Genomic DNA, 10947 nt, shown 5'->3' with positions numbered 1-10947 from the left:
ATGATGGTAGATCCATTGATCTCAACTTTGGTTCCACCTATTCTACTGGTAATGAAGGATTTCTTGATTTAAATTCTGTTTCATATTCTTCCTCACACTTCAACACTAATACTAGTACAACTCTTTTGGCACAACAGGAGGACAAACATCCCTGCAACAACGAGGAGGAGATCACCAGGAGGTTCAAACTCTTCCTCTGTTCCCCGTGCACGGCGAGGACGTCTTTGGTAACCTGAAGGCTACTTCCGAGGAAGGTAGCGCTTTTGGTTACTATTCTGGTGGCTCAGGCGGTTACCACAGTGGCTCAAACGTTTCTCTTGAGCTCAGCCTCAACCCATCCGGAGCTGCTGACTAGGCTTAGTATAGCATAGTCCTCGCTTTTTTTTTTCTTTTTTTTTCTTTTTTTTTTTTGTAATATAAACTCAATAAGATGGTGTGCATGTTTTCTTTCCTGTTTGTTTAACCAACAACAACACCAAGGATCGAACCTTGGTCACCCAATACTGTTTTCAAAACCATAAACAACTCTACTGCACACATCTTTCATAATGATTTATCACAAACAATCAATTAAGTTGCACAGAGGTCAAGCTAGTATCCTCTGAGTCAAACCAAACACAATAATTTCGTCGCTAGAATTAGGGATTAATAAAGCTAAACACTTCCTGAGTTAACTAGGAAAACTCACATCCTTAGAGTTACTCGTGCTAGTCTTATAAAATCTCAACCATTCCCTCTAAAACATGCTCCATCAAACTTACCATAATTCAACCCTAAGATTTCACGATTCATACGTCGAATCAACTCCATACCGCATAGTAATTCACTTGAACCACTATGGATACCCAATCATGTCACTATCATCAATACCCAAAATTGTATTTAACCATTTCACCTAAAATCCATAACCATAGAAACACACTCTCGTCCAAGATCATTAACAAAGAGTTGATTCTAATTCTCCCCATTATCTATCAACTAAAAATCAAACTCTATTTCAAAACTTTAAGTGTCCCGTCTACATAAACTTAAAACACAAAACAACCTCAAATATATAGTCGTTCGTCTCAATCACTCAAACACGAGATCAAACTCCTTTCTCACAACTTAAACCCTGCTCATCAACTTACAAACACATGGAAGAATTAACCACAATAATTCATTCCCAAACCGCAATACTACCCACCACTCCACATGAGTCAAGAATCAAATCAAAAACATCTGTATATCCAACCTAATAAGGCAAAAATTCCATCAATTCATACTCGTATCCACACTAGGTACGTGCATAGGCCAACATCATGCCTTCAACCAAACACCTCAACATCCAAAAGAACCTCACTTCCATAAAACAATCACCCTAACTCAATAGAGTTAAATCCGAAGGTTTCCATCCCTTAAAGATTATAACTCGCGGTAACTGAACTTATTCAAATACGAACCTACAAGACAACTCTGTAGTTCTAAGTACTACTCCTTCGAATATTCAACACCTAAGAAATATAGTATGCTTGGCTAATACACGTATAACACTTAAAACACAGTATAAGTCAAATACAAGTCCATATTAACCAAGTCAATACTACAGGGAAGGTGTTAACGTTCCTAAAACGACTTAGCGGCCTAAACAACTTCCAACACTCACACATACCCAATGACTTAGCCAATACCGAAGAGCGCACGATGGGGATCCGCTGCAGACGGGCCATCACTCGGAAGGTATTGACACGTCACCAAATATGTACCTTACGCTCTGATACCAAACTGTCACGCCCCGAATTTTGAATAACCAATTCAAATCCGAAACATGAATAAACAATTAATACAAATAACGTTCTGAATTTTTTTCTCACAAACAAACATACCACTCGCCACTCAACACAAAAACTCGAAAACCTCGAGTTAATTATTACAATTCACTCTTACAAAGTAAAATTGCAAAGCTCTAAATGAGCATAACAAACCTCACAATATAATGCTGTAATTCACATAACACTACTCTAAGCAGCCCGATCACCGTCCTGGTTCTCCTGACCTGTAGGATTTCCCGCTACACAATTTGAATAGTGTACCGGGAGTTGCAACAACACAAAACCCGGTAAGCTTTTTACAGCCAGTATGAGTAAACAAGAAAGAACTGTTGATTTTAAATTACAATTCTTATAACTCAACAACACAACCAACAATCTCAACATCCACGACGCAAACGTCAAACCCATTCAATATCACCACTTTGGTCCTATCTCACAACACTATCACCACTTGGGTCCCATCCCATAACACGTTAGAGCTCTAACTGCCTCGTTACCTCTGACACCTTGGCCTAGGGTCAAGCAACGGCAAAAATACTTCGGTTAACACTATAACCGTCGCGCTTTGGACATCCCCGTCCTCAGCACCATATACTTCGGTTAATAATAAACCGTCGCGCTTTGGACATCCCCGTCCTCAGCACACAACTTCGGTTAATAATAAACCGTCGCACCTTGGACATCCCCGTCCTCAGTACACAAACACTCCGGTTATCCTTAACCGTCGAACTTCGGACACCTCATCCTCAGAACCCTACATTCTCTGACTCTATACATCCTCCAATGTAAATCATGAATATTAACAAGAACTCATCAATCATGTTCATCACATATAAATATGGTAAGTCACATGTCAATTTATAATAATTTAATCATCTCAATTTCACACTCTTCAATGTCACGCCATTCACATATAATCACGTAAATATATATATACGTAATTATCCGCTCAGGGATAATCACTAATACCAACTATAGTTCACACAAGAAAATCGTGAAATTCATTTTGTATAATTAAAATCATTTTACTTACCTATGGACCGTAATTGATCAAGTCCATATGATTTTAAAACAAATATTTATTCCATAAATATTTTCACGCAATTACGACAAAATAAGGTAATTAAATTTATTCGGTTCGTAATATGAACCACGTGAGGTTTACTCACCTCGATAATCCCGCTGCGTCTTCAATTCAGCTCAAAATACGATCCACAATCGTCCACCAACTCAAACCGTCAATAACCTAATCCAATAATGATCTTAACTTAGCCAACAACTCATAAATGTAATTAAACGACGATCCAACGGTCAGATCTGAATATAATGATGATCCAACGGTCGGATTCAAATTAAACGATGATCCAACGGTCGGATCTGAATTTAATGATGATCCAACGGTCGGATCCTCACGGATCGCCCTTAGGATCATCCTCCAAAATTATCACGAAGATCCAACGGTCAGATCTTCCTGAATCGCCCTTACTAACATCTCCACAAAATTATATGAAAATCCGACGGTCGGATTCTCACGAATCGCCTTCCGAATAACTATTTCTCAATTATACGAAGATCCAACGGTCGGATCTTCGCCCGTGACCTCACAAAGTCATCGGGACAGTCATACGATCAACATACTAAAATTTGAAGTAAAACCGATGGTCTGATCTTCACAGATCGTAAACCGAAGATAAAACGTAAAAACCGTAAATAGTAACGTAAAAACGTAAATCCACTATTTATCAACTTTTTCTAACATGACCATGTTATATATCAAAACGCTCGTAAGGATGCGTAGATCATCACCTAGATAATAAAAACTCAAAATATGGTCGAATACGCCGCCACAAGCGGCGGTCAGTGGGCGGTCAACGGCGGTCAACGCGGCGGTCAACCACCTCCGATGCAAAAGTCGTCAACTACAAACTTGTTCAAAATGACGAGTTGATCCACTTTCATAACTAGCATGAAGTCTGAAAACGAAAGGAAGTGGTCGGAAATTACCTAGAACAGTCGAGGTGGCCGGAAAATTTCCAGAATCCGGCGAAATTTGCAGAATCCGGCAAGGCTTGATTTCGACGTCAAAACTTCAATTTCAGGCTTCGATTCCTTCTAGAGAGTTGTTAAGAAACTCAAGACGAACGCATTGGTTCAAGAATCACAGAAAAATATGGTCTGTAGCTCGAGATATACCGATCGAAAGCTTCGGTGGTCGGAAAATTTGCAGAATTTTGCAGAATCCGGCGAGGGCTCCGATCGACGTAAAAACTTCAATTTCAGGCCTCGATGCCTTCTAGAGAGTTGTTAACAACATCAAGGGGAACCCACTGGAAAAAGAATCAATCAAAACGATGCACTACAGCTCGAGATATACCGATCGAAGCTTCGGTTTTCGATTTGATCGGGTCTGGCTTCCAGCCGCCACCACAAGTAGCGCCGCCGTGCAAGGCCACTTCTGGGAGCTTCAGGACGTTGAGGCGAGCTCGTGGGTGAAGTTTGGTGAGGATTGTTGGCCGGTAGCTTGAGATATCAAGCTTGGAACCAAAACGAGCTCAAACCGGGCGGAGCTTCCCGCCGCCGCTGGTGGCCGTGTCGTGGTTCAAGGCTGCCACCTGCAGCTGCGCAAGGTCGAGGCGAAGCTATAGGAAGTGTTCTGGTCTTGATTGGTGGCCGGTGGAGTGAGAGAGAGTTTGGAGAAGTTTTGCTCTGTTTTGGGTGGTTTCGGACGTGAGAGAGAGAGAATTCGTTTCTTAGCTTAATTGATTCGTTCTTCCACTCATGCATAATCATGTTAAAGCACCGGCCTTCAAATTATGCAATTGTCCACTAACCTTAAATCACGGAACCGGTGTTTGCCACCAAATTGTTTGATTAAAAAAAACTAGGTTATTACAATACACATCCCTATTATTTTATATTTCAAATCAGATTTTATAGGTAGGTTAAATGACCAAAATAGACATCTATGTATTAAAAGAAAAATAATAATAATAATCATATGTTCCTTATATTATTCTATAATTATAAACACAATGAATTTCTATACATGGCATCCTCATTTAAAACAAGAATAAAGTTAGAAACCATCTAATTTAAATTTTCCTTAAATGAATTGTAATTAAATGGGGTGAGATACCATGTAATTTAGAATTTTGAAATCAATAGCATTAAATGTTTTTAAAACATATCGCTTTACTCCCACTTTTTAGTTCATTTTTTTTTATCTAAAAGTGATTATTAGAAAATTTATTATCTAATATAAAACATCACAGGTATAAAACTTTGTAATTGTTAATGTGTTTGACCATCCAATGACAACTTCGTAGTTCCGCCATTGTGGAGAAACTACTGATACAATTTTGGTTGAATGTTCGACTCAAAATTTTATACTTGATCAAAATGATGTTTAGTGGATGAGAACTCAAATAATATAAAACCTATTTCTAAGCATCTATTTGAACTTTGAAGGGAACAATAATGAATCCTTATGGATTTCCCAATAACTAACACAAGTAATTAATATGGTCAATTATATATACTAATCAAATGTTAAATAATAGTGTATTTCATGGTTTTTAAGTTTAAGGATATTTTAGGTAATTTGGGTTGTGTATTTAGTAAAATGTTAGAATGACAAATTAAATGATAGGTGTATTGAGTAAGGAGTGTGTATTAAGTAATTAGGGTTGTGTATTTAAAACTTCTCTCTCTCTCTCTCTCTCTATCTATACATTAGGACCTAAAAACTGAACGGTTAAGATGTGAAAATATGATTGAAAAGTGGGTCAAAACCTAAAATCCGTACCTAAGAAAAACTGCGGACGTCCGCAGTGGAGAAGCGCTGTATATATAACTTTTCAATCATATTTTCACATCTTAACCGTTCAGTTTTTAGGTCCTAATGTATAGATCACCTCTGCAAAATTTCAGCTAAATTGGTGATCGTTAAGGCATCCAAAACTGCAATTTACAACAATGTACACGAACGGTTCCGATTCTGCAGATTCGGTTCGTTCGTGTAAATTGCAGTTTTTGATGCCTTAACGATCATCAATTTGGCTGAAATTTTGCAGAGGTGATCTATACATTAGGACCTAAAAACTGAACAGTTAAGATGTGAAAATATGATCGAAAAGTGGGTCAGAACTGGAAATCCGTACCTTTTTTCTTAGGTGCGGATGAGCAAAGTTATATATATATATATATATATATATATATATATGGATTGCTCTCCCTTAAAATGACCAAAAAAAAAAGAAGAATTATTCACCAAAAGAGCTCTCTATATATATCTATATATGTATATACTTGTAACTTTCATGCGTCATCCACCCTCTGACAAATGCATTTACTTTTCAACAAAACCCTTTTACACGGCCCCGGCGGCCCCCCGCGGGGAATCAAAAGAACTTAAATAGAAAAAGTACATTTTGAAGAAGTTGATATTTTTGGTTTTCGTTACGTGGTGCAGATCATTAAGCCCGACTTGAATGAGATCAGAACCTATAGTACCGGTACGGTACCTGGACCATCTTTTATTGTTGATTCGATTCCCATCAAATGCAGTTTCCAGCTCCAGCTGGCTACCCATCGTTTTCCTTGGATCCGGTTTCTTCTCTTTTCTCGTATTTAAGAACTCATACTGAGTTTATCATTTTAAGAATTTAGTAGGGAACATTTCTATTTCACAAACTAATTACCATGTTTTATTAATTGTTGATCCGATTTCCATCCAATATGCACATTCTCCTAGCTAGCTGACTAGCTTTCAGCATTGTTTTCTTTAAAAGCATGCGCAGTTTTGACTTGGTCCCATGTGGTCGGCATCAGCTAGCTACGAACATATCCCAGACAAAAAGATAATAAAAGAGGCAAAGAGAGAAGGTGGAGGTGAAGAGTGGGCTAGGGAGTCACTGCAAAAGAACCAATGATTTCTTCACCTGCAGAAGCTTTTGGTAAGGAGGAGGAAATGAAGGGGGAGTACCGGAGTATCCATGACAGAGACTAATTAGTTAAGATGGAGTTAGGGTCTCACTGCACGATTTGAAATTTAAATATATTTTTTATTTTCGTAAGAGAGTCTTTAAAGAGGACTTTCAAATTAACAAAAAAATTGTACACTTTAACTGACACAATCTCATAATCTCATGCTCACAACCGCTAGTCCCAAAAAAAAAAAAAAAAAAAAAAATGCTCACAACTTCTTACAAAATACTATTATTTTAAAAGTACATTTGTCAAGCTAATTTCTCTCTCTGAGCGGAGGGAACTAGGGTTTTCCGAAGGGCCGTCTACCTCCGTCCGACGGCGCGTCTATGGACGCTGTCGTCGGACGGGATCTATTATCAAGCAATCACAGGTCCCTCAATCGGGGTTCTCTTGCTCCGGATCGGGGGTGTTGGTATCAGGTTGCAGGGGTGATCGCGGTGGCGGGGTGGGTGCGGCTCAATTCTGGCAGGACGAAGTGGTGGGGCAGATGGGAGGTGGAGGTCGGATCTGAGGTGGTTCTTCTCAGGCTGGTTGGACGAGGATGGCGGATGCTCAATAATCTGATTTGTTTCGGGGATGGGAGTATTTCCAGATCCGATCGGGTCATGGTGGCTGGTCGTTCGGCGTCTTGGGACAACTGGATTGGAGAAGAGGTGGCCGGCGGCGAGCTGTTGCAGGTTTCGATCCGCTTCGGTTGTTTGTCCGATGCTGATAGCAGACTGTTGCAGATGGTGGCTGGACGCAGGGGAGGGTGGTCTGATGCAGGCGGGCGCGGTCTCTCTCGGGCGGCGGCGACTCAGCGCTGGTGGTGGCGGCCCACTGCTTGGGTCCGAAAAGAATTGGGCTGGGCCTTCAACTGTGGCTGCGGTATCATTGTCTCCTGGGATCATGCTTGGGTTTGGGCCCACTGTTTGGGTCTGGCCCAAGCTGTTTTATTTTTATTTTTAACAATTTTTATTTTGTTATATTGTCTAGGTTGGTTGCGTTTTATGCGCCCAATAAAATCCTACATACATTGTGTAGGCCTAATAGGGCTCTGTGCCTGGATATGCACTCTACGTGCCTTGTCTGCTCTAGGTCCGTGGCGACTTATTTGCTTTGTCAAATGGGCGCTACCGCCTAGCGGCAGGATGAGACTAAGTGCCGTCGGATCTACTTTTCGGCGGCAACATAGGAGGAAAGCTGTGCTAAAGCAGGTATTTATGCTAGGTTGTATGCGGGGTACATATAGTGTTATCTTTCCGCTATGTCACTGCTATGGTAAAGCAAATGGAATAGCTATTGCACTCTTTGCTAGTTGGTGCTTGTTAGAATACAAGTCTCCTGTAGAGATTTCTGATATTATTTTGGAAATTTTTCTAGATGCTTATGGTAATCAGGGGTTTAGGCTCAATGTCCCCCCTTGTATTCGACAGTTTCATTAATCAAGGCTTGAAGGCAGCCGCACCAGCCCTTTATTCAAAAAATAAAAAAAAAGTACATTTGTCATACCATATGGGTATATATTAGTAGAAAAGAATACTTCAATTCAGGGTTAATTCGATAATTCTATTCATCCCACAATGAGGGTATATATACAAGTACAAAGGATTAGTATAACTCTAATAGGAAACAATCTTTTCCATAATTACAGGATATCCTAATTAAATAAAATCCTAATTACATACAGATTTACAACGATTCTACACCCCCCTCAAGTTGGTGCATAGATGTCTATCATGCCCAACTTGTCAACTGAGCTGTCAAATACCTTTCTGCACACTCCTTTAGTAAGAGCATCAGCTAATTGCTCCTCTGAGCTTACAAATGGAAAGCGAATAACCTTTCTGTCAAGATTTTCTTTAATAAAATGACGGTCAACCTCCACATACTTTGTTCTATCATGCTGAACTGGATTATGTGCAATCTCAATGGCAGCTGTATTATCACAATGCAAATCCATAGGCTTTTTAAGCTTGTAACCCAGGTCTTTCAAGACATTACGAATCCACAACATTTCACAGACTCCGTGTGCCATACCTCAGAACTCAGCTTCTGCACTTGATCTGGCAACAACTTTCTGCTTTTTGCTATGCCAAGTGACAAGGTTCCCTCCAACAAAAGTGAAGTACCCAGATGTAGAACGTCTGTCAGTTTTATCACCAGCCCAATCTGCATCTGTGTACCCAACAACTTCCAATTCATCTTTTTTCTGAAACAGTAACCCTTTACCTGGTGCCATATATCTTCAAGTACTTCAAAATACGAAAGACTGCATCCATATGCTCTTCACTAGGACAATGCATAAATTGACTAACAACACTCACAACATAAGCAATATCAGGTCTAGTAGATGAAAGATAAATCAACCTTCCTACAAGACGTTGATACCTCCCTTTATCAGTTGGAACTTGATCAGGATAAATAGCAAGTCTGTGATTCATCTCAATGGGTGTCTCCATTGGTCTGCAGTCCAACATCCCCGTTTCAGCAAGTAAATCAAGGACATACTTCCTTTGTGAAAGCAAAATCCCCTTCTTAGACCTTGCAACTTCAATACCCATAAAATACTTCAGTTGTTCCAGATCCTTCATTTCAAACTCCTTTGACATATACTTTTGCAATTCATTCATCTCTTTGAGATCATCCCTTGTAACAATCATGTCATCAACATACACAATAAGAGCTGTAATCTTACCATTCTTGCGTTTGATAAACAAGGTATATATGGTCAGAATTGTTTTGTCTGTACCCAAAGGCTTTCATGGACTTTGAAAATCTTCCAAACCAAGCTCTTGGAGACTGCTTCAGGCCATACAAAGACTTCTTCAATTTACACACCTTGCCAACGTCACTTGGGTAATTCTTAACACCTGGGGGCACATCCATGTACACTTCTTCCTCCAAATTCCCATTAAGAAACGCATTTTTCACATCAAACTGGTGCAAGGGCCAATCTTTGTTTGCTGCAAGTGAGATTAGAATCCGGACGGTATTAATCTTTGCCACAGGTGCAAAAGTCTCCTCATAATCAATCCCATAGCGTTGTGTATATCCTTTGGCAACCAACCTCGCCTTGTATCTATTAATAGTTCCATCTGCATTAAGCTTCACAGTAAATACCCAACGACATCCTACAGTCTTCTTTCCAACCGGCATAGGTACTAGCTCCCATGTTGAATCTCTTTTGAAGAGCTTCCAATTCTTCATTCATCGCCTTTGTCCATTTTGGATCCGTCAATGCATCCTGCACATTACTAGGAATAGATACAGTAGATAATTGATCAACAACAAGTGCATGTGACCCAGAAATCCTATGGTTAGACATAAAATTAGCTATAGGGTATTTAGCTTTGGCTTTGATATCTGGTTCATATTGTTTCTTAGGAATTCCCTTGGTAACCCTTTGTGATTTCCTAGGTTCAACACTTTCTAACCCAGAAGATTCATTAAAGTTTAGGGGTACCTGAGGAGGATCATTCTGACCGGGATCTTCAGTTGGTGATGCAGAAAGGGGAATATCTTGTGTGTGAGCTTCAGATATGTCTTGATTTTGATTCAAGCTATCTAGAAAAGTCGTCTCTTCTGTCTCGGAATTCACGACACTCTGTTCGGCAGTTACATTTTCTGTTTCGGAATTCACAACACTCTGTTCAGCAGTCGCATTTTCTGTTTCGGAATTCGCAACACTTCGTTCGGCAGTCGCGTTGTCTGTTTCGGAATTCACAATGCTCTGTTCGGCAACTGCATTTTCTGTTTCCGAATTTCTACCCTCAAATCTATCCTCCAAATTTTCCAAGTCTTCAAAGACATCAAAATCAATAATAGAACGAGGATTTCCTTCACAACCTCTCTCCCCCTGAAGGGAAGACTGAGAAATTCCTCCTGAGTAATAAGGCTCGGATTCACGAAAAGCAACATCAAGATAGACTTGTATAGTGCCAGTAAGGGGATCATAACATCGATAACCCTTCTGGAAGTCAGCATAACCAACAAAGATACACTTATGGGCACGGGGATCAAGCTTGCTGCGTTGAGGCTTGGGAATATGAACATAGGTTGTGCACCCAAACACCCGGGGCTCCAAATTAGGCATAGAAGGGATGGTCAAAAGTGTATGAAGCTTCTGATGAGGATTCTGAAACTCAATCACCCGTGAAGGAGTACG

General features: G+C 40.0%; 1 long non-coding RNA gene across 1 annotated transcript; it reads right to left on the bottom strand.

The window, feature by feature from the left end:
- Positions 1-466: 466 nt before the first annotated feature.
- On the bottom strand, positions 467-4273 carry LOC133723750 (uncharacterized). Its single transcript, XR_009853244.1, has 3 exons — positions 3816-4273; positions 2981-3057; positions 467-2050 (listed from the first exon to the last, which is right to left on the bottom strand). It is a non-coding gene; the product is annotated as an uncharacterized LOC133723750 (long non-coding RNA).
- Positions 4274-10947: the final 6674 nt, after the last annotated feature.

This window comes from Rosa rugosa, chromosome 7 (assembly GCF_958449725.1).
Source record: "Rosa rugosa chromosome 7, drRosRugo1.1, whole genome shotgun sequence".
NCBI lineage: Eukaryota > Viridiplantae > Streptophyta > Magnoliopsida > Rosales > Rosaceae > Rosa > Rosa rugosa.
This window is presented reverse-complemented; position numbering and strand designations above follow the sequence as displayed.